General features: G+C 40.0%; 1 long non-coding RNA gene across 1 annotated transcript in view; it reads left to right on the top strand.

Moving 5' to 3' along the window:
• The window catches only part of LOC138446235 (uncharacterized), a 28,811-nt gene extending 20,771 nt beyond the window's left edge, over positions 1-8,040 (top strand). Inside the window, exons 3-5 of the long non-coding RNA XR_011259237.1 lie at positions 4,603-4,746; positions 5,651-5,719; positions 6,810-8,040. This is a non-coding gene — a long non-coding RNA (uncharacterized lncRNA). The remainder of the gene's footprint in view (positions 1-4,602; positions 4,747-5,650; positions 5,720-6,809) is intronic.
• The last annotated feature ends 16,654 nt before the right edge of the window (positions 8,041-24,694 follow it).

Below are 24,694 nucleotides of genomic sequence, written 5' to 3'. Positions count from 1 at the left end.
GGAAAAAATTACTGAAGCAATGAGTAATGTCCAAAATAATCAAGTTCAGTAAAGTTGCCTTCTCTGAGTGATGTCTTTAGCAGATGAGTTACCATAGTTTCATTCTACTATAGCTATTCTTTCTCAAAAATACATAGATTAAAAACTGAGGGATCTGGAGAGGTTTTATTTCCCAGAGTATTTGGAAATCCAGCAAAAAGAATGAAACCTGCTGATTTATAATACTGTATTATAAAATGATTATTCTTTACATAAAGTGTAAACTATCAGCAAACACTAAAAATGAAATTAATACTTGGTCAGTTTTCATTATACTTCATCCGTGAGTCTCATGAACCACAAAGCGTTCTTGGCAGTTTTACGCTTCAGATACTCTCTGCTAGACTTGATGTGCATTCATGACAAATTGCTTCAGTCCTGTCCAACTCTTTGAACCCTTTGGACTGTGGCCTCCCAGACTCCACTGTCCATGGGATTCTCCAGGCAAGAATACTGGAGTGATTACCACCTGGCACCACTAGTGCCACCTGGGAATAGTTGACACAAAAGACTTGAAGATCTGACTTCCAGTCAGTAGGAAACCTAATATATGATATTTTGGGATATTGGATTAAATCAAATTAAATTACCGTATTTGTAATCAAAAGCAGTCAGTTCAGTTCAGTTCAGTTCAGTCGCTCAGTCGTGTCCGACTCTTTGCGACCCCATGAATCGCAGCACGCCAGGCCTCCCTGTCCATCACCAACTCCCAGAGTTCACTCAGACCCACGTCCATCGAGTCAGTGATGCCATTCAGTCATCTCATCCTGGGTCGTCCCCTTCTCCTCCTGCCCCCAATCCCTCCCAGCATCAGAGTCTTTTCGAATGAGTCAAACTCTCACATCCATACATGACCACAGGAAAAACCATAGCCTTGACTAGATGGACCTTAGTCGGCAAAGTAATGTCTCTGCTTTTCACTATGCTATCTAGGTTGGTCATAACTTTTCTTCCAAGGAGTAAGCGTCTTTTAATTTCATGGCTGCAGTCATCATCTGCAGTGATTTTGGAGCTCCAAAAAATAAAGTCTGACACTGTTTCCACTGTTTCCCCATCTATTTCCCATGAAGTGATGGGACCAGATGCCATGATCTTCGTTTTCTGAATCTTGAGCTTTAAGCCAACTTTTTCACTCTCCACTTTCACTTTCATCAAGAGGCTTTTTAGTTCCTCTTCACTTTCTGCCATAAGGGTGGTGTCATCTGCATATCTGAGGTTATTGATATTCCTCCCAGCAATCTTGATTCCAGCTTGTGTTTCTTCCAGTCCAGCGTTTCTCATGATGTACTCTGCATATAAGTTAAATAAGCAGGGTGACAATATACAGCCTTGATGTACTCCTTTTCCTATTTGGAAGCAGTCTGTTGTTCCACGTCCAGTCACATTCAGAAAATTCTTATATGATAACAACCAAAGAGCTGATAGGTGTTGTATACAAGCATCTTGGTATACCTGGAAACATCACAGGGTTCATTCTCCATTAAACTGATATGAATATATGTTTTGAAACTATTATCTTATAAAGGGTTCTTCTGCTTACTCTTCTCTATCTTTTCCCATACCCACTTTCTCCTTCATCCTTTGAGTGGTTACTTTCTAATCTATTAATCCCATAGAAACTCCTCTCTACAAAATCAATGATGATCATTCAGGAAATTGTCAAATCATGTCATGCTATGTAATCTAATTATTTTACAAATGTTAAATTATTTGATTCTCATAACAACCTTATGATGTGTACTACTATTGTCCTTATTTTTATGTAAATGAGGAAATTGAGGCCCAGGGAGGTTAAATGATTTAACCAATGTCACACAGCTAGTAAGTGGCAGAGGAAAAAAAAGAAAATTGTTCAGTCATGTCCGACTCTTTGCAACCCCATGAACTGCAGCCCTCCAGGCTCCTCCATCCATGGGATTCTTCAGGCAAGAATACTGGAGTGGGTTGCCGTGCCCTCCTCCAAGGGATCTTCCCAATCCAGGTCTCCTGCATTGCAGGAAGATTCTTTACCCCTGAGCTACTAAGGAGGCCCAGTAAGTGACAAAGTCAGGATTCAAATCCAGAGTCTGGGTCCAAAGTCATTGCTGTTGACCCCCTCCACAGTGAGCTGGATTTGTTTATCTCTTCACTCTCTGTCTGGAACACCATCACCTCACTTCTGGTAGGTCCTTCTCTACTGGATCTTTCTTAATCCCTCACTACTTTAATGAACTCAACTTCTCTCTCCTTTGAAAATCCTCTGTAATAAATATAAACAGACTTACACTTATTTCCATCTGCATTTCCCTTTCATATAACCTCCTTGACACCCTCTATTTTACTATTTGCTATGGTTTTCTCTGACTCTAAATGCTGGATGTTCCAAGGTTAAAGCCTTTGAGCTTTTTCTCTATACTTAACACTCATCTTCTCAGTGATTCCATTCACTTCAAGCTACAAACACCATCTGTACAGGACAACTCCCACGTCTATAGCTCCGGCTTAGAATTCTGTCCTGAACTCCAGTCCCCTATATATAGAAAGACTTCACTTGGTTGTCTAGCGGGATCTCACAGTTAACATGTGCAAGCAAAACTCCCAACACTTGCTCCCTCCCATAAACTCCATCTCAGTTTCCAACCAACCAGTGACAACACCATGCTTCCCATCACTCAGGGCCAAAAATGTTGGCATCAGTTTTTGTATCCCCTTCTCTCTCAATCTACAGTCAATCAGTCACTAAGTCTGATTGGCCCTACTTTCAAAATAGGTCCAGAATGCGACTATTGGTCTCCACTGCTATTCAAGACCAAAAATTTCCCTTGAACCATAATCATTTCTCACCTGAATTAGGCTCCTAACAGCTCCTGTTCTTTCCCCTTTAGTTATTTTTTCCCAATGGAAGACTAACTGATAGTATAAGAATATAAGTCAGATCATATCAGTCCTCCACTAAAATCTTTCCAGCAGGTTCTTATCTCACTCTTAGTGAATATCAAAGCCACTTTCACTGGCCCCTGTTCCTTCCTTGACCTCACTTCCTTCTACTCTAACTCTGCCTAAAATACTGGGCTTCTAGCCATTCTTCCAGTCCTCTGGGAATGTTTCCACTCCAGGGTCTTCGCAATAGTGTTCCTGCTGCTACTTGCTGTTCTGCCTGGAACTTCTGTTTCCCACGTATCATTGCTCCTTAACCTGCATCTGGTCTTTGTACAAATATTACTTTCTCAGTGAGACCTTTCCTGGTCACACTATTTAAAATTGACATAGTCCCTGATTCTAACATTCTCTATCTCGCTTTCTAGCCTTACTTTTCTCCATATCACTACCTAACAGGATATATTTTACTAATTCATTTATTTTCTATCTCTCCCCACCAGGATCTAAGTTTCATCAAAATTCACTATTCCAATCTCTCCACTATTCCAGGCAGTGCCTATCATATAATAAATACTCTAAAAATGTTGGCAGGTGGTGCTAGTGTTGTTAAGAACCTGCCTGCCAATGCAGGAGACATAAGAGACATGGGTTCAACTCCTGGTTCGGAAAGATCCCCTGGAGGAGGAAACAGCAACCCACTCCAGTATTCTTGCCTAGAGAATCCCATGGACAGAGGAGCCTGGCAGGCAATAGTCCATAGCGGCTCACAGAGTTGGACATGACTGAAGCAACTTAGCATGCATGCATACAACCCTCAGCCTGTAGCTCAGAGTAGAGAATACATCGGTCTTTGATAAATGTTATTGAATGGATCTGGTCATTTGTGATTAAATATATTTTCTTTTTATCATATATCTAAGCTATCCTAAGATCACTCTAAAGGCAACTCCAATCCCTAGTTTTATTTCAACTCTCTATTTTCAAATTTCCAAACCTGAAAATTGCAGTACCAACAGCCTATTGTTTATATCATCCTGGATGGTATAGATCTTCCAAATTCAGTCTAAAGGTAAACACATCTCTAAACACTCACTGCCCAAGCTCAATTAGCTTTCTACTATTTTTATCAGTGCTCAGTCAACAGTCATTTTTGTATCTACTGAATTCTATATCCCTGCATCCAAATAATTATCAAGCCCTGAGAATCTAGCTGTATGTATAATGCTTCTTTACTTGGTCTCGTTCTTTGATTCATTCATTTCATACACCTTCATCAGACTTCGACTGTTTCTTTATCCCATCAATTCAATCAGTTATTCAGTCCTTCATCCATCTCTTCATACATCAGCAAACATTTACTGAATCCCCACTGCACTAAGTATTTGGCCTATACTGAACAAAATGTACTCTCAAATGGTGTCCTTGATCAGAAAAAGTGTCACTTGGTATGACGAATTGATGCAATACCATTTGCTTCAATCCTTTAACTGTATTATTTACCTGATAAACAAAGCCAAGTCCTGAATCTGTGCCAGTCATGGGTTTTGAATTTTCCTGAAGGTAAAGGCAAGGGACCAGTACAGTCCACTTGCCATCTGTGTGCTGGTCCCTCACCCATGGGGATATCCTCTCTGGCATTGTGTAAACATTCTCTTTCTTGCTAACAAACTGAATAGTCAGATTAACACTTCCTACTTCCTCTAGTGCTATGGTGAAAAAACATCAGTTCTGTGCAACATGCCTCGGTTCCTCCTGTGACCATTCATATCGTGTACCCAAAAGGCCACTTCTAGGAAATGCACCGAAACATCTACTTGTTGCATCTACTTCAGTTCCTCTCTGATCTTGGTAAGGGATCATATTCTATATAATTAGATTTATTTACTGGCTTCTGTTACACCTGTTCTCCCCAGAATCATATATTTACTGAGAACAGGGTCTGTGTGTTAAGAGTCTCTTTTCCAGGCAAGAGTGCTGGAGTGGGTTGCCATTGCCTTCTCTGCTTGTACCATCAATATTGTTTAAATAGATTAGGGGGTCTGTGAATGTTGGAAGTATTGAATAGAATTGCTTACAGGTTACACTCAGTTCAAATATATCATACCGCTGTCTTGGCATTAGAAAGAGATGTATATAACATGGACAGCAGAAATTATACATCCAAACAATAATATTTTATTATACTCAAGGATGATTTAAGAGGTTGTTCTCTGATTCAGCCAATGGGAAAGAAATTCCCCTGATATTTAAGGATTAAGATTATAACACCAGCTCCCTCTGTTGGTCATTTTAGAAATGACATGGCATTTGAAATTATTTTGAGCGGCCATAAAGATAAGACTCCCCAAAAGTAAAATATTAAACTGGAATAATCCAATAAACATACACTTGAAATTTTATTTATCCAAGGCTGCCGTTCTGAATATATAGAAAATAAATAAAAAATACCGTAGTAAGAGGCAATTTCATCCCGTGTCTTCTTTCCAGTTGATTATTATGATCAATAAATATATACTATGTTCAGATCAGTAATAAAGGAGTCGAACATATGATTTCAGGCTCTTTGAAGATAGTGGTTATCAAGTTTTAATCTTCATAAGGAAAATCTGGATGAGTGGTTCAAAAGCCTTGATGTGCTTCAGAAATCACCTGGAGGGCTTGATACAACACGAGTTGTTGGGTCCAGTCCACAGCATTTATGATTCTATATGTCTGCCTTGGAACTGAGAATTTGCATGTTTCATATTCCCAGGACCGCTTCTCTGGGTCAGGCTACTAACTGTGATCTGCAAGACAACGGCAGCAGCATCACCTGGGAGATGTAAGCGACAAAGGATTTCAGGCCCACCCCAGACCTTCTTTCCCAAAGACATCCTGAGTGATTTGTACGAACATTTGAATTTGAGAAGCATTGGCTTAGAGTAGGGGTGGCAAACTTTTTCAGTAAAGGGCTGGATAGTAAACATTTTAAGCTGTCTGGGCTGTAGAATTTCTAGCACAGCTACTCAGCTCAGCTCCTTAGCACAAAAGCAGCCACAGACTATAAATGGCTTTGTGTCAATAAAACTTCACTTCCAAAAACAGGCAGTGGGCTGGATTTAGTTCAATGGCTGTAGTTCACTGACCTCAAGCTAGTACATGTGTGCGTCGTTATGGTTTTTTTGTTTTTGTTTTTTTAAGTAGCTTTATCTCCCACAGTCTCTGTTTCTGTGGTTCTAGGGTTGGATCTGCTATTTGTATTTTTAACAAGCACCTGGGGAAATTAATGTTGTCAGCACCCCACACTTTGGAAAAAATGTGCTGCCATCATTTTCTCTGATTTATTAGATATATATTGTTTTCTTGTAAATAGCTCACAACAAGAAAAATTCAAAGTTCTGATCCATTATTCCTTTCAGCAACACCTTCTACATTCTTCCAAATGCTTCCCACATGGAGTTGGACTTGTTTGTTTCAGTTCAGTTCAGTCGCTCAGTCATGTCCAACTCTTTGCGACCCCATGAATTGCAGCATGCCAGGCCTCCCTGTCCATCACCGACTCCCAGAGTTCACCCAAACTCATGTCCATCGAGTCGATGATGCCATCCAGCCATCTCAACCCCTGTCGTCCCCTTCTCCTCCTGCCCCCAATTCCTCCCAGCATCAGGGTCTTTTCCAATGAGTCAACTCTTGTTTGTTTAGTCGTATCCAACTCATTTGCCACCCCATGGACTGTAGCCTGCCAGGATCCCCTGTCCATGAGATTTCTCAGGTAAGAATACTAGAATGGGTTGTGATTCTCTTCTCCAGGGGATCTTCCTGACCCAGGGATCAAACCCATGTCTCCTGCATTGCAGACAGATTCTTTACCGCTGAGCCCCCAGGGAAGTCCCTGGACTGGTATTAACCATGTGCATTTTTCTCCAACACAGCAAATTGAACTCCTGGAAGAATTACCACTGCACATATTTGTCCATCAGGAGCAAGGACAAACTGGATGCACATTTAAGCAGAAAACTCATTACGGAAGGAAATTAGAAGCCATGAGAAGGGAGCATTCTTCTCCTTTATTGCGTCTCTAAATTTTTCAAACCAAAACTCAACTGCTCTAGCTAAACTCCTCAGGGAATAGTTTTATGATTAAAGCCAAAAAGAGAGAGAGAACAACAAAGCCAGCTATGAAATAGACTTGGTGCTTATTCTCTAAATGGCTAGCTGTTTCTTTCATAAAAGTAGACCTGAATTTACTTTTCCATCCCAATTATCCCATCCCTTCTCATCAACTCTCTTTTCTCCCAAAGACACTAACTCTAAACTCTGTGACCTTTTCTGCTGCCATTCTTATTTTGCTTAAGAGTTCTATGAAGCAATACATGAAAAAACTTAATTGCTAATGAACAGAGATGTACATTATAAATGTTATGTTTTTCACATTTTCTTCAAAGATGTGTTTTTCTCAAAGTGTATAAAAAGATGTCTAGAGTTTTCTTAGCCATTTTTCCCCAGTTGTCTTAAAGTGTAGCTTTAAATTTTCAGGCTCTTGGGGGCTATTTTCATTTCAGTTGTTCAGTCGTGTCCAACTCTTTGAGACCCTAAGGACTGCAGCAGGCCACGTTTCTCTGTCCATCACCAGCTCCCAGAGCTTGCTCAAACTCATGTCCATTGAATCAGTGATGCCATCCAACCATCTCATCCTCTATCGTCCCCTTCTCCTCCTGCCTTTAGTCTTTCCCAGGGTCTTTTCCAATGAGTCGGTTCTTCGCATCAAGTGGCCAAAGTATTGGAGCTTCAGCATCAGTCCTCCCAATGATATTCAGGGTTGATTTCCTTTAGGATTGACTGGCTTGATCTCCTTTCTGTCCAAGAGGTTCTCAAGGGTCTTCTTGAATACCACAGTTCAAAAGCTATTTTATGTAATTTTTTTTCCTAATGATTAAAGCAATAGTATTCATTGATAAAATTTTTTAAATACAGATAAGTGATGAAAGAAATCACACATATGGGACTTCCCTGGTGGTCCAGTGGTTAAGACTCTGCACTCCCAAACAAGGGACCTGGGCTGGACCCCTGGTCAGGGAACTAGATTCCATATGCCAAAGAGAAGATCACACAGGCAGCAATGAAGATCCCTTGTGATGCACTGGCACAGCCAAAAAAAATAAATTAATTAAAAAGAAGAAATCATGCACAACACCTCTACTTAAAGATGGTCTCTACTAACTTTAAAAAAATAATTTGAGATAAAATTCACATAACATAAAACTAAATATTGTTTAAAATTGTATTGAAATTTGATGTGCTATATGTTACAGGTATACACAACAGTGATTTACAATTTTTGAAAGCTTTACTCCAGTTACAGCTACCATATAATTATCCCCTTTCCCCACCCCCGAACAACCGCCAATCAGCGTTCTGTCTCTATGGGTTTATCTACTCCAGATGCTTCATACAAATGGAATCATATTTATGTGACCCTGTGTGTCTGGATTCTTTCACTTAGTATATTTTTAAAATTCATACACGTCACAGCCTGCATGACCAATTAATTCCTTTTTCTGACTGAATAATATTCCATAGTAGGGATATACCATATCTATTCATTCATTCATCCACGGATTGGATGTTTCCATCTTTGGCACTGTGAAATAATGCTGCAATGAATACTGTGTACACAAACTTGTTTGAGTAACTGTTTTCAGTTCTTTTGGATGTATATTGAACAGCGAATTTGCTATGTCATATGGGGATTCCATGTTTGACGTTTTGAGGCACCATCAACTGTATTCTTGCCAGGGAAATCCCATGGACGGAGGAGCTTGGTGGGCTACAGTCCATGAGATCTCAAAGCCTGTTTAGCATAGTTCTCCATGGTTCTACATGAGGAAGGTGTAGCTCAGTCTGGTGATAGAGGTTAACAGAAGTCACAGTGAGTCAGGGGCAGATCCAAGATACCACCATACTTCTAATAGGCTAATGTTGTGGTTTGTATAGCAAAGGAAACAGTGAATGAGCTTCAAGACTATATACTCCCTCTATAGGTCTCAGAGACTAAAAATGTCTGCCACAATCCAGTCATTAGAACAAGTAATAGGGAAAATTATGGACCATTTCAGCTGTGCTAAATGGTTTACCTTGCCACACATAGCCCCAAGTGAAGGCTATGCAGAAATTTCAGGTCCTTCAGGACAAATACTTCTTCTAAATATTTTTTCCACTTACATTAACACAGGAAGTAAAGAAAGTAGGGTGTTGTAGTAAAGAGCTTAATCCTAGATTCCAAGATTCTGAGCCTGACTGACTCAGTCTTTTGCTAGCTAGATACACTTTAAAGCAATCACTTCAGCTGTAAAATGGAGATAATACTAGTCATTGTATCCACAACTAATAGGATAGTTATGCAAATTTTAAAAAGTAATGCCCATAAAATGCTTAATTAGCGATTAGCATATGATGATAGTGAAGACAAATGACTAAAAGGGCTCTTTAAAATATTTTTAAAATTGCAGAATGTATGCAGTATACAGTTCATTCACCTAATCTTATCGGTAGGGGAAAATTGACTGTTTCCAATTTGGCTACACATTTTTATTTTGTTTAGACTCCTTGTAAATGGAGCATTTTAAAAGACATGGGTGACTTGGGTTTTTTTCTTCAACATAATGTCGGTTTCTTTAGCAACTCTGGACGTGGAATAATATTCTCATTATAAAATTACTCAAGACATTGCATGGGGAAAAAAATATTTTGAGAATCTACAGTGCATGTTTGAAGATTGTAAAAACCTTTGATAATAAGTTTATTAAATAGTTGATAAAGTTTATATATGCCATTTTAATTGTAATTTGGAAATACATTTAATAAAATGATAAGAAATTACAGACTCCAGAATTAGAAAATTGTGAAAAATATTATCTTTACATTTACTTATTAATATAGAAAAATGTCAGACAAGAATTAATGGAATATGAAACAAAGGTAATAAAGAGAAATTATTCTGACATTTGAAGCTAATTATAATTTTTTAAACTTTCAGATCATACCAAAATCCATAGTTAATTAAAATGAAGAGTTTTGTTTTTTTTTTAAAGAAGTGATAAATAAGCTTTTGGAATTTTTGATAATTAAATTAGGTAAGAAGAGTAAATTATATCAACACATTGTAAAAGAGATAAAATTCTTGCTAATGATTGGAAATACTAACATTGACTAAGGTAATATAAAATCCATAATATGCTACTACAAAGAGGGTGCTTAGTGCTGTCAATGTAAAAATATTTGAGATTGGTCACTGCTTGGGTAAAATGGAAATGCCCAGAAATCTTACCATTTTTTATAAAAAGAAGTAACCAAAGGGTATGCAGCTAAAAACAGCAGAACTGCATCATTACAGAGTTGTATGAGACAGCTAATTAATTTGAAAAATTATATTGTTTTTGTAGATTTTGTGATGTTTGAAGTGTATCTCAGATTTTTTTAACATGTAATTTGTTGTGTTTTTCTCCTCAGTTGAAATAAATATTCATTTTCGTAGCTAATTCTATATTTGTAATTTTTATTGTTTTTCATAAGGAAGAATTTCTGAATTGTATAAGTTTCAAGCCCATAAAAGCCAGATCTGTCCCTAGGTAGAGGAGATGTGAAGGTTCAAGGAAGGAAACTGAAGGGCCTGGATTCTGGAGGGAGTCTTAGATATCAGCTGAGTCTTCACAGTTGCTAATGCAACTTCCTTGGCCGTTAAGTCAGTGAAGTGCTGTGTGCTTTTCACAAGCTCCCCACTTTTTCTCCCATATTTGGTAACAATAGTTACTGCTGTTACCTCACTAACTGTTCGCTAGACACTGAATCATGTACTAAGTCACCTCAACCACGTCTGACTCTTTGCAACCCCATGAACTGTAGCTCGCCAGTCTCCTCTGTCCGTGGAGTTTCCCAGGCAAGAATACTGGAGTGGGTTGCCATTTCCTACTCAGGGAGATCTTCCCCACACAGGGATCAAACCCCCATCTCTTCCATCTCCTGGACTGGCAGCAGGTTCTTGACCACTAGCGCCACCTGGGAAGCCAAATTGTGTGTGGAAGGTGGAATAAAAGTACCTTTCGCAACAGGTAAAAGGTAAGTGTAGAGATCAGTGCCAAAGAGAGGTTAGTGGAATGTAAGAGGACTTGGCCTCTTGAATGTTTGAAAGAGCCTGGGTAAGGCAGATTGGACAATAAGAAATAGGCAGTGATAGATGGAATATTTCCTGCCATATCAGTAAACAAAGATGTCATAGTCATCAGCAAATGTGGCCACAGCCTATGCTGAACTGGTGAGTCCTGAGAGAACTTAGGAAGGAAAGACCTACCATCTAGCAACCATCACTTCATGGCAAATAGATGGGAAAACAATGGAAACAGTGACAGACTTTGTTTTCTTGGGCTCCAAAATCACTGTGGACAGTGACTGCAGCCATGAAATTAAAAGATGTTTGCTCTTTGGAAGAAAAGCTGTGACAAACCTAGACAGTGTATTAAAAAGCAGAGACATTACTTTACTGCCAAAGGTCCATATAGTTAAAGCTATGGTTTTTCCAGTAGTCATGTACTGATGTGAGATTTGGACCATAAAGAAGGCTAGGCACTGAAGAATTGATGCTTTTGAACTGTGGTGTTAGAGAAGACTCTTGAGAGTCTCTTGGACTGCAAGGAGATCAAACCAGTTGATCCTAAAGAAAATCAACCCCAAATATTCATTGGAAGGACTGATGCTGAAGCTGAAGCTCCAATACTTTGGCCACCTGATATGAAGAACTGATTCACTGGGAAAAACCCTGATGCTGGGAAAGAAGGCAGAAGAAGGGGACGATAGAGGATGAGATGTTTGGATAGCATCACTGGCATGAGTTTGAGCAAACTCCAGGAGATGGTGAAGGACAGGGAAGCCTGATGTGCTGCAGTCCATGGGATTGAAAAGAGTTGGACATGGCTGAGCAACTGAACAACAACAAATAGGCATCAGGCTGAAGCCTCTCCCTATGCTGAGCCTTGAAGAAGCTCAGTATATGAAAACACAGGATAATGGCCCCAGATAGCTGATGCGCATGTCAAAGAAATGATATTAGCAAGCCAGGACTCTTGTATCTTCTCATGCATAAAAAAGCGCTAAAATCCTTAACTTAGCATATCTAGTTTTCTTTTTTAATTTATTTGGCTGTGCCAGGTCTTTAGTTATAGCATGCGAAACTCTTAATTGTGCCATTGGGATCTAATTCCTGACCAGGGATGGAACCTGAACCCCGTGGACTGGGAGCACAGAGTCTCAGCCACTGGACCACCAGGGCATTCCCTGACTTTATTTAACTAACAATAGTCTTTTGGAGTTCAGATTGCCTGCCCTTTGTCGCAAAACTCCTATACAGCCTGCCTCTCATCCTCGCCTCCCTGAGCAGTTTTCTGAGGGTTACCTGAGAGGGGGCCTCTCAGCCTTGAAGTGCCCTAAATTTCCACCAAATAAAACAGAACTCTCAACTTTTAGGCTGTGAATAATTCTTTAGTCAACTGCAGTAATGGATCTAAAATTGACCAGTGAAGACTGCTGAATTTCTATATAGGTTGGTTATCTTGGAAAAGTGAAGATAGGAGACATGTAAACTCAGTTTGCATAGCTAGATCTATCTTTGATTTAAACAGTTATGTTGTTGAGAATGGTTTTCAGCCTGGAGGCAGCTGGTGAAAACTCTGTGGGATCAGGTGAGGGGTTAAGTACCTCCTTGCCCATGTCATCCCAGGGAGCCTGCCCTGACCTCTGGCTGCAAAATACTAGCTATATGTCATCTTTGCTACTGAAATTACTTATCTTGTTTTGTTTTGCTAACCCCTTAAAATAGGCCACCAAAAATGTAAGACCTCTAAAATGTGTATGAACACAGAAGTTTGAGAACCACAAAACTATAAAGAAATTCTTTTGCCTTCAAATGTAAGATTTCACTTTCTTCGGAGCAATTAACTGCAGAGGTGCCTTCAGTTCATGCAAAGTTCTCTGTTCCTTAGTAAATGACGGACTTTACAAAATAATTCAACACAAATTCATTTGTTATACACTTAGTGGACCCAGACATGGTGCCTGCAACTTAGCGTACAAAGAACAAGATGCAGTTAATTGAGCTTTTTCTACCGGACCTCATTAAGCAGGACCCAAATAAGTAATAACGTGGCAATAAACATTCAGAGCTTTAGGAAACACAAGGCTAACAGGAATGTTACTGTGTTGAGTCTGTTCTGGAAAATGACTGGAAGAAAAAGGGCTTTTGTTTTTTATGGAAGCAGAATCACTGCCTAAGAGAAAAGGAACAGGAAGGAAATTATTCCATGGTGAGAATGAAGGTTAATTGCTTATTTCTCCCTCTGGGAAGTCTTTGTAAAGCAAGTAATTTTTTTATCTTCAGGGGCCTGACATATTTTAATTAATTTATACTAATGTCCTAGTGTTTTAATGTATTTTTCTTCAGCTAGAAAAAAAGTACGCTTTATAAGTGGCTTGAGGCCATAGAGAGAACAAAAACTGGGGAAGGCCTCAAGAATGTTGGGCTAGTAGAAAACTAACTTGTCTCACCTCATGATTTTGACGAAAATCAGCTAAGATTGCATCTTCTTACTTCTATTCCATTAAAAAAAAATTTCTGTTCCATTGATTTTTTAAAAATAAACCACCTATACTTTTATTGATTTAGACAAAATCCTCCAAAGTTATTTTTGAAACCTGATTAAGGTTTAATTTAAGCTCCTACTTTTAAGAGACAAGCATTTTTTTTTGCTGAGTTTCAGCGAGAGTTTAGCAATCTCCTTGATATTTGTAAATCTCATCGAGATTATCACAGTAGGAGACAAACCATGCCTTGGTTTGCATATCATTTTCTCTGCAGCTAATAACCGGCACAGTGAAGAACTAATCATCTCGGCAGGGCTGTACCTGCTGTTCTAAGCTTGGGAAGAAGATAATTGCAGCTTAAAGTATCAGAGGGAAGAAGGAAAGAAATGTCATATTATTCCCTTTGTAGCGAACAGAGACAGTGGCAGGAAAGAATTAGAGAACTGTGGTTTCTGAATTATTTATCTGGTGTCACAAATGTCACAGGACTTTTTAGTGAAGTTTCTGGTCATTACTTAACAGGAGTGTTTAAGATGCATAATCTCAAGACTTGCCTAATAAAATTCAAGCCATTAACTTCCCTTTTAAGAATGGAAAATAAAGAGATTGCCGCTGCAAACGTCACATGGCTTGGAAAGTACAGCCAAGCAAAGAATACACAGAAGAAAAGAGCCGGGCATTTCCACAGAAGTGGGGGCTCAGTTCCATATGGCTTGGCGTGGTGCACAGCAGATGGCCTGGGCAGCATGCTGGAAGAGATGACGGGGCCAGCAGGCAGCTCATGAAGCCTGCCATATGAAAAGGGTTTCAATCAGTTAAGGCAAGGAAAAGTGACGATTTTTATGTTTATGATCCTTCGCTTTATGCTTTTCTAGGAGTGAAATAAAATGGCAGGAGGACAGATGTGAGGATAAGGTAGGATAATCTCCTGATAGGTGGACTGGTGCCAGACGCCCAGGAAAACAGCTCTGGGTGCTAAGCCAGGATCTTAAATGTCTCCCAAATAACAGCTCACTTTTGTGTGGTGCTTTTTATGCCAGGCTTTTAAAATGTCACAACCTTACTAGGTAGGTTTGCATTTTGTTCCTAATTTAAATTGAAGAAATGGGGCCCTCAAAGAGATAAATTCATCCTCAGTGAGTCGTGGAGCTGTTTCTGACTTTAGGCTCCTTCCCTGATGCAAAGAGCCAAATAATTGGAAAAGACTCTGATCCTGGGAAAACTGAAGGCAAAAGGAGAAGAGGCCGAAGATGAGACTGTTGGATGGCATCACCGACACAAAGGACATTAATTTGAGCAAACTGCAAGAGATAATGGAAGAGAGAGGAGCCTGGGGTGCTGCAGTCCATAGTGCCGAAAAGAGCTGGACACGACTGAGCAACTGAACAACAACCACAACGTCTCTGGAAGATGTGTACTTAGTTAAAGGCAGGTCTCCTCTATCATACATATAGAGGGAAGGACAGACATCATTCCCTCATTCGTTCAACAAATACTTACATCTGCAATGCACCAGGTGCCATCAACACTCTGTGGATGTTGGAGATGTGAGGACTCACATGTATTTATAATCCAGTGATTCTCCACAAGTAGTTTTCCTCCATATCGAGAATTTACTGTCATGGTCCTTCTAAAGAGTGCCCATCACTTTGCCCTGCGCTGTGACTTGCAATGACTGGCTTTGCCATTCTGAGGCCCCGGCTTCTCTCCTGCCTTGCCTCCCTCCCTCACCTGGACACACCTTCTGAGCCCCCTAAACAGAATCGCACCTTTCTCTCTGCTGGCATGCCCAACAGCCCACCATTTGCCTTCTTAACTTTCTCCTTTTCTACTTTCACTCACATCAAAATCCTTCTTGCCCAGCTTCAATGTAAATTTCCTCTAACAAGTGTCCCTGGCTTCGCCCATAGGCTACAACCAGGAGCACTGTCCCCTCCCTGGAAACTCCCCGGATGTCTTGACCACACCTCTGGGGTCACTGTGTCAGCACTGTGGTTATTTTGTACTGATCTTACCAACATTTCTTGATTGAGAGCTTTCGAATAAAAAGTTTTTAGTCCGTCCAAATTTGTGGGCCCCAGGATATAGCAATGTTGTGAATAGATGCCCTGAAAACAATTGTCCTTGAACACAATTATCTGTATGTTAAAGATGATCCTATGATTAAAAGCTAAATTATGCCATTATAAACTGTAGCAACTCTAGATACTGATCCCCCCAAACAAACACACTTCAAAGTTTTCTTGTTGTTGCTATTGTTTCTACTTGCTTCTTCATTTGCTTTATGAATTCACTAGGACATTTTGGTGTATTTCTTTGCTGAAATTTTCTATTTTTGTTACAGTCATACTCAGAATGGAAACATATCTATCATTGCTGTTTTAAAATCTTGATCACATAATTCTAACATTGTCTTCCTGGCATTTTAAAAAATAAATGATGAGAATATGGGAAAATATCTATAAAATGATCTAAATCCCCCCTCCAAACAAAACTAAGAGATTTTTTAGAAAATCAGACTTTGAGAATGAATGTCATTATCCAAGACCAATCAGAGATGGATAACTTTCTTCTATAACATTATAAGAGTCCTTGAAAGGCAGTACCACAAATGGGGACATTTTCAGTCTTTTTGGTGAAATTTATCTTTTTCCAGAATTGCAGTGATTTTCTTTTTATCTAAGCCTTCTCCCTGTGGCTATTACTTTGATAGCCATTATCCCCTCCAAGTTCTGACCTCATCACCTCAGTCCTGTATTCTTGCAACATCTTCACAAATGGACCCTCTGATTTGGGACTCTCTCTCTACTATAAATCACCTCTGTCCAGAATCCAAAGTGATCTTTCTAAAATATTACTCTAAAGGTGCAACAGACCACAGTGGTCAAGAGGCTGGGCTCTGCAGTCAAGGATACTCAGGTCTGTATCTCTGGCCACTTAGGAGCTGTGTGACTTTGGACAAATTACTTATCTTATCTAAGTGTCATTTTGTCCTGTTCCGTATTATTCAAGAAAACTACTGTACTGTCTGATAGCACTGACGTGAAAACTTCTCTTGTAAAAATACTCAAGCAGCATGCCTGGCATAAAGTCTCAGTTACTGAATGCTGTAACTTTCATGGCATTTGTTTACTTTACAAGGAGGAGAAGAATAAGGAGGAGGAAAAGGAAGGGCAGGAGGAAGAGAGAGGGAGGTGAGAGGGGAGGGGCAGGGAGAAAGAGGGGCTGGGGAAGAAGGATAGGAAGAAAGAGAAGAAAACTTTAAATGGTTCCTAATAGATTGCAATATAAAATGCACACTTCTTGGCTTGGAATTTTAAATATGAAACACTTCATAATCTAACTCATTCTACCTCTACAGCATGATTTCTTGCTCCTTCTTTCCATGAAGACTCTCTCTTCGGTCACAAAGAGACCTGCACACCTGCCATTCTTTCTCATACCATGAATATGTTGGTCTGCCCGACTGGAACCCTTCTGAAGCCCACCTGTTTAACTTCTACATCATTCAAGACTCAAGCATAAGCTCCTAGGTGAAGTCTCCTTATTACCCCAGATAGAACGAATTCCCCATTTTGCTCCCAAAGCCATGCTGTTCTTACTTCTGTAAGGTAAGTTTCATATGGCATGAAAGTGAAAGTTGTGCAATCATGTCTGACTCTTTGAGACCCCATGGACTTAGTCCATGGAATTCTCCAGGCCAGAATACTGGAGTGGGTAGCCTTTCCCTTCTCCAAGGGATCTTCCCAACCCAGGGATCAAACCCAGGTTTCCCACATTGCAGGTGGATTCTTTACCAGCTGAGCCACAAGGGAAGGGCAAGAATACTGAAGTGAGTTGCCTATCCCTTCTCCAGCTGCTGCTGCTGCTAAGTCACTTCAGTCGTGTCCAACTCTGTGCGACCCCATAGACGGCAGCCCACCAGGCTCCCCCGTCCCTGGGATTCTCCAGGCAAGAACACTGGAGTGGGGTGCCACTTCCTTCTCCAATGCATGAAAGTGAAAATTGAAAGTGAAGTCTCTCAGTCGCGACCCCATGGAATGCAGCCCACCAGGCTCCTCTGTCCATGGGATTTTCCAGGCAAGAGTACTGGAGCGGATCTTCCCAAACCAGGAATTGAACCGGGGTCTCCTGCATTGCAAGCAGATTCTTTACCAGCTGAGCTATGAGGGAAGCTTCATATGGCACAGTCATAGTCTATTAGTCTTTTTCTCATTAAGTTATAATAATCCTTTCAAGAAATGTCTCATTAATGCCTGGTTAGACGCCTGACAGAGGTGCCTGGCATAGAGTAGGCGTCCATCAGTATTTTTAAATGAATAATAAATGTACAAATGGATAAATTTAGGAACCAAAGCAATCATTCTTTGTGGAACAAAGATGTGAATTTGGCTAACACATATTGTTGTTTAGTTGCTCAGCTGTGTCCAACTCTTTGCAACTCCATGAACTGTAACCCAACAGGTTCCTCTGTCCATGGGTTTTCGCAGGCAAGAATACTGGCATGGGTTGCCATTTCTTCTCCAGGGGATTTTCCCAACCCAGGGATCAAACCCAGGTCTCCTACATTGGCAGGCACATTCTTTACTGCTGAGCCAGTGGGGAAGCCTAACACATATTGGGCCTAAGTATTTCACTTATAAAATGAAACAATAAAATACACACACACACACACAAATGTGCAAAGAAACAGTGAACAACTATACATAAAATACATAAGCAGCAAGGAAGTATATTTAATATCTTTAAACTATAATGGAAAATATTCTGAAAAAATGTTTATATATAACTGAATCACTTTGCTGAACACCTGAAACTAACACAATATCATAGATTGACTATACTTCAGTACAAAATTAAAAATAAAAAACACAATTTAATATCAGGGAATGGTTTTAGAAAATAGTGTGCTTTTGTGCTGGCTCAGCCTAATCTTATAAAGCCTTTCTTCACATCTTCAATAAGTTCTAAGAGGTCAAAGTTCATAATGGGAACCAAGAGCCATAAGTCTAAACCCCTTTCCTGGTTATCTTTCTATTAACAAGACATTCCGTTTATTATAAGATTCCAATTCTTGGTCTATCAGGGCTCACTATGAAAAGAAAGGCAATAGGGATTTTACTTCTGGGACTCATAAAAGCAAATAATCCTAGCCAAAGAAAACCTTTATGCCCAAAGATATACTTTGTGTTATTACAACTCAGCCAAAAAAGTATATAAACAAGCTAAATGCCTGAAATATTATGATGTTAAGTATACTTTGGCACTTTTATTCAGTGAGATTCTGCTTTTTCAAATGATGATGCCTTTAATGTGCAAATAGTTTAATGGGAAAATATTTTTAATATACTAAATTTAAAAATCAGGGTATATGATTGCAAATAAACAAGGATCACAGCTATGTAATGAAAGCATTGTATAGGCAAAATATTGAAAAATATATCAAATATTAATAATATTTGGGTAGTAGAGCTTTTTTGCTTTTTGGTAATTTCAAAATATTCTTTAATAAAAATCTGTTATTATTATTATAAATATTACTTAATTTTTAATCCCAAAGCATATTATGATGGACTAACCCTGACAACTCAGACCATTAAGCCAATTTAGTCCAATATACATTAGAAGATTCTAAGAGTCATTCAGCCTTTTCAAAAAAGTTGCTCTAAGTATTCACTTGCCAAACTGATTTCAATTCAGCAACCTTCTATGGAGCACCTATTGTGTGAAGTCTTTGTGTTAACGCATTGGATTGGGAGAGAAAAGATACAAAGAAAACACGTAAGACCTCACAGCAAGCACTTCACACTCTAGTTATGGGGCTACATACACCCGGTTCCCAGCTCTCCCCAGCACAAACTCTCTAATAGAGATGAGAGTAAAGGGCTGCATGAGATTTAACCCTGCAACAGCACTAAGGAGTATGTACAGGAAGCTACCCTTTGAGTTAGGAGTTAAGGATTGTGAAGTGTAAAGATATGAGAGAGGATAGTCCAGAAAGAGGAAGAAAGACGTTAAAATGTGAGCAGAGTATTGAGTTGTCTGCTGTGATGGAAACATTCAACATGAGGTGGGAAAAGACTTGGGAATGAGGCTAGAATAATTGCAATAATGCATTTGTTGGCAGTGCACACAAAACACCTAAATAAACCTGATTCTCTTCCAAGCTTCAAATATTATGCATGCATGCTAAGTCGTTTCAATCTTGTCTGACTCTTTGCAACCCTATGGACTATAGCCCACCAAGCTTCTCTATCTGTTGCATTCTCCAGGCAAGAATACTGGAGTGGGTTGCTATGCCCTACTCGGGGGGATCTTCCTAACCCAGGGATCGAACCTATGTCTCTTATGTCTTTTGTATTGGCAGGCAAGTTCTTTACCACCTAGGAAGCCCATAAATACTGTAGACTTGATGTATTCTGAAATACTCATATATCCATAACTTGATTTCCTGTGTTTCAGCCTATTTTTGTTTTCATATTTAGACTTGCATAATTTTAATTATCATAATAAGAAATATAATAACAGCATCAAACCTTTATTCAGGATTTACCCTGTGCCTAGGCACTCTGATTGGCATTTTCCATATATTATCTCACATGTATCTCATGAAAATCACAGGGGTAAGCCCTTATCCCCATTCTACAGATGAATAAACTGAGTCTCAGAAATATTAAATAATTTTCCCAAGGTCACACACATAGTAGATAGAAATGAAAAGGCACAAAGGCCCAAACTAATCACATAATTCATTAAATGAAAATTCTCTGGGCTTGAGCAGGCCAGAGCAGGCCATACCCTACCAATGTAGTTTGTCAGGGTAGTCGCTAGATGGCAGAACCTGCCCACTTTGGAAGAGTTTGGACTGGGCACTGTCGAATCTTGGAAGCCTTTATGGGATCTTTAGCACTCGTTAGAAGTAACTGTTTCTCTTCAAATTAAGTAGATTGGAACAAGAATAATAAGTCTCACTCTGTAGTTAAGCTGTAAAAGGAAGTTTTTTACTTTTTAAGTAAAAAAAGAATCACAATCAAAATCCTTTCCCACATATTTGGAAATGTGTAGTCTACAAAATAAAATTAAAAAGGATGCACGTCTTCTCATTTCTTCCTTCACAGAGGAGGGGGATATTGTGAGTTGACTATTTTAGATGAAGCTGTCTCTGGTTTCAGGTTATCGTGCCTTTGTCTGCCACAGTAAATCTAGAGAATGAAGAATCCTGAGGGACTGAGCCAGGTCCTTAATACCCCGAGGTCTGACTTGGGCACCACGTGTCTCCCTGGAGTGAATTTTATATATTACTCCACCCTGTCAGATAATAGGTACAAGTATTTAACAGGGATGATTAAAGAGAAACAACATCCAGAAAATGAATTTCAGAGGCCGAACCTAATTTTTATCTTCTGTCATCGGTTTTTCAGGTTGAAATCAAAACTCAAGCAGGCTTTACCCAAAGAGCTGAAACAGTCGTATCTATGAATGGCACTGACTCTAAGGAAATTCACTCATAGAAGTGCCCAGCCTCCTCGTGAACAGGTCAAGGGGACCTCCTACAATCCTTGAGATAACACAGACTCCACCCAAATCATCATAGTCTGAGGCTTTCATGACAACTAAAGGTTTACAATAAAAATACTCTAGATATGTGATGGATATATCAGGTCAAGTCACATCAAGTTCACATGGCAGCTCAGCTACAAACCATGGAAATCCTAGACTACCAATTGCCTGTTTTCTAGAAAGAGCGCAGGCCTACAGCCACTTACTCCCCTCCCAGGCCCCCTGTCCAGCCCCAGTCCTACTTAAAAGAAAAAATTTTAAAACCTACTCAGGAAACACGTCACGGAAGAACGCAAAGAAGAATTTGTAATTGTCAAATGTGAAATGAGAAGAACTATTCAAAGCCATGTTGGCTGAAGCAGAAAGTATGTCTCCCATTGTACTTTTGCTAGAACGTGCCCCAGAGGCATTTCTCATAAATGGGAACAAGAAGTTAACCGTTTTCCCCCTTCTTCAAAAGAAAGCAGTACTAATATCTTTGTATCAGATTGCAGCGTATTTCCAAAGACATGTTTTTAGTAGATATTTAATCAGCTTTATTGAGTTATGACTGATAAAATTCAGGAGTTTTAAGGGTATACTTTGATGAGTTCTAGCAAATGTAAAGGGCTGTGTATCCACAACCACCATTGTGAGCATTTCTTGTGCCCCAAAATTATACATTGTCCTGCGCAACCAACCCCTTCCTCCCACCCCTCTCCCAGCTCCTCAGCTCCTACTCTGTCCATCTAGTGTTTCTTTTTCTAAACTATCAGAAGATAAAATCATATAGCATGTAGTCCTTTTTTCCTGGCTTCTTTCACTCAATACAATGTTTTTAATGTTCATCCATGGTATCCTATGTATCAGTGAAGGGTTTCTTATGAAGGCATAGTTGACTTACAATATGGTGTTAATTTCGGATATACAGCATGGTGATTCAGTATTTTTGCAGACTGAAGACTCTTGAGAGTCCCTTGGACAGCAAGGAGATCAAACCAGTCAATCCTAAAGGAAATCAACCCTGAATATTCATTGGAAGGACTGATGCTGAAACTGAAGCTCCAGTACTTCGGCCATCTGATGCAAAGAGCCGACTCATTAGAAAAGACCCTGATACTGGGAAAGGCTGAGAGCAGGTGGAGAGGAGGATGACAGAGGATGAGATGGATGGATGGCATCACCAACTCAATGGACATGAGTTTGAGCAAACTCCGGGAGATGGTGAAGGGCAAAGAAGCCGGGCAGGGAAGCCAGGCATGCTACAGTCCATGGTGTCACAGAGTCAGACACAACTTAATGACTGAACAACAGTGAACAACTATTCCATTACAGGTTATTACCAGATAATGGGTATGCTTCCCTGTGCTAAGTAAATCCTTGTTGCTTATCAATTTTGTGTATAATAGTTTATATCTGTTAATGTGTAGTTAGTTGCTCAGTTGTGTCTGACTGCGGCCCTATGGACTGCACCCCACCAGGCTCCTCTAACCATGGGATTTTCCCAGCAAGAGTACTGGAGTAGGTTGCCATTTCCTCCTCCAGGGGATCTATCCTACCCATAGCTTGAACCTGCCTCTCCTTGTCTCCTGTATTGCAGGCAGATTCTTTACAACTAAGCCACTGGGCTCCCCCTAATTTATCCCTCCTCACTTCCTTCTCTCCTTTGGTAATCAAAAGTGTGTTATGTCTATGAGCCTGTTTCTGTTTTATATATACATTCATTTGTATTATTCTTTTGATTAATGGGGTTTTGCTTTTTTTTTTTTCCGCTGAGTAACATTACATTATATCGGAGAAGGCAATGGCACCCCACTTCAGTACTCTTGCCTGGAAAATCCCATGGACGGAGGGACCTGGTAGGCTGCAGTCCATGGGGTCGCTAAGAGTCAGACATGACTGAGCGACTTCACTTTCACTTTTCACTTGCATGCATTGGAGAAGGAAATGACAACCTACTCCAGTGTTCTTGCCTGGAGAATCCCAGGGGTAGGGGAGACTAGTGGGCTGCCGTCTATGGGGTCACACTGAGTCGGACACGACTGAAGTGACTTAGCAGCAGCTTAGCATTACGTTATACACACACTTTACAGTTTATCTATTTATCAATGACAAAATTTCTTTAACTTTAGTTTTCACTGTCATGAATATAGCCACTGCTGCTGCTGCTGCTGCTAAGTCGCTTCAGTCATGTCCGACTCTGTACGACTCCGTAGACGGCAGCCCAACAGGCTCCCCCGTCCCTGGGATTCTCCAGGCAAAAACACTGGAGTGGGTTGCCATTTCCTTCTCCAATGCATGAAAATGAAAAGCGAAAGTGAAGTCGCTCAGTCATGTCTGACTCTGTGCGACCCCATGGACTGTAGCCTACCAGGCTCCTCCACCCATGGGATTTTCCAGGCAAGAGTGCTGGAGTGGGGTGCCATTGCCTTCTCCAAATATAGCCACTAGGAATGTTCAAATACAAGTCTTTGTGGGAACATGCTTTTCATTTATCTTGGTTAAAATTTTAGAAGTGGGATTGCTAGGTTTTCTGGTAAATGTATGTTTAATTTTTTAAGACTCTGCTCCACACTTTGGATAGGAATTTATCTATAGTGTGTAGTTCTTTCTACATGCTGTGTCTAGAATAGTAAGGGAGCAATGGGTCTTTACCATAGGAAAGGCGCTAAGACAACATCTTCTCTGGAGTTTCAGATGAGCGCTATCGTTTGTATCTTGCTCTTGGACAGGGAGTGATAAAATACCAGGATTTTTATCCTAGCCTGGGAAGATAGAGCTGTCAGGCCAGCGCTGTCTCCCTCACGTGTCTTAGGCGGGGATGGACACTGCTTGCTCTAGTGCATTTTACTAGCAGCCCTGCACTGGGAACTGAAGCACCCATAATGAAGCTGTCCTCGGTTCTTTGTCAATGTTTCTCTGCATGTGCTCCTCCCATGGGAATGCCAAGGGAGAAGAAGAGCTAGTAGGCTAAACCCCCTAACTGAATGCTCTCCAGTTGCTCCCCTGTGGACCTTAATAGCCAGCATCTATATATAGAAGTATCTGGTGTGTAAATGCTAATGTTGACTACTATACTATTATCAAAAATCAAGTTTTGTAGTAGCTCAGGCTAAATTTAGAATTTGGAGATCGGAATTTGGACTATCTAGGACTGAAAAGAGAAATTAAAAATAAAATAAATGTATAAGACTTCCCTGGTGGCTCAAATGATAAAGAATCTGCCTGCAATGTGGGAGACTCAAATTTGATCCCTGAGTCAGAAAGATCCCATGGAGAAAGGCGTGGCAACCTACTCCAGTATTCCTATCTGGAGAATTCCATGGACAGAGGAGACTGGCAGGCTATAGTCCATGGGGTCACAGAGAGTCAGACATGACTAAGTGACTAACACACACAAATGGGGGTTCAGGATTGGGAACATGTGTACACCCGTGGCGGATTCATGCTGATGTATGGCAAAACCAATAAAATGTTGTTAGTAAAGTAATTAAAAAAAAAAAAGGAAAGCATTTATTAAAAGTGCTTCAAATGTTAAAAAAAAAAAAAGCAAAGAGGCTATTGCCTTGATTATATTTATTAGTGTACAGTAGGTTATACTCCCTGGAGGAGAAAATGGCAAGCCACTCCAGTATTCTTGCTGGGATAA

Source organism: Ovis canadensis, chromosome 9 (genome assembly GCF_042477335.2).
Source record: "Ovis canadensis isolate MfBH-ARS-UI-01 breed Bighorn chromosome 9, ARS-UI_OviCan_v2, whole genome shotgun sequence".
NCBI lineage: Eukaryota > Metazoa > Chordata > Mammalia > Artiodactyla > Bovidae > Ovis > Ovis canadensis.
This window is presented reverse-complemented; position numbering and strand designations above follow the sequence as displayed.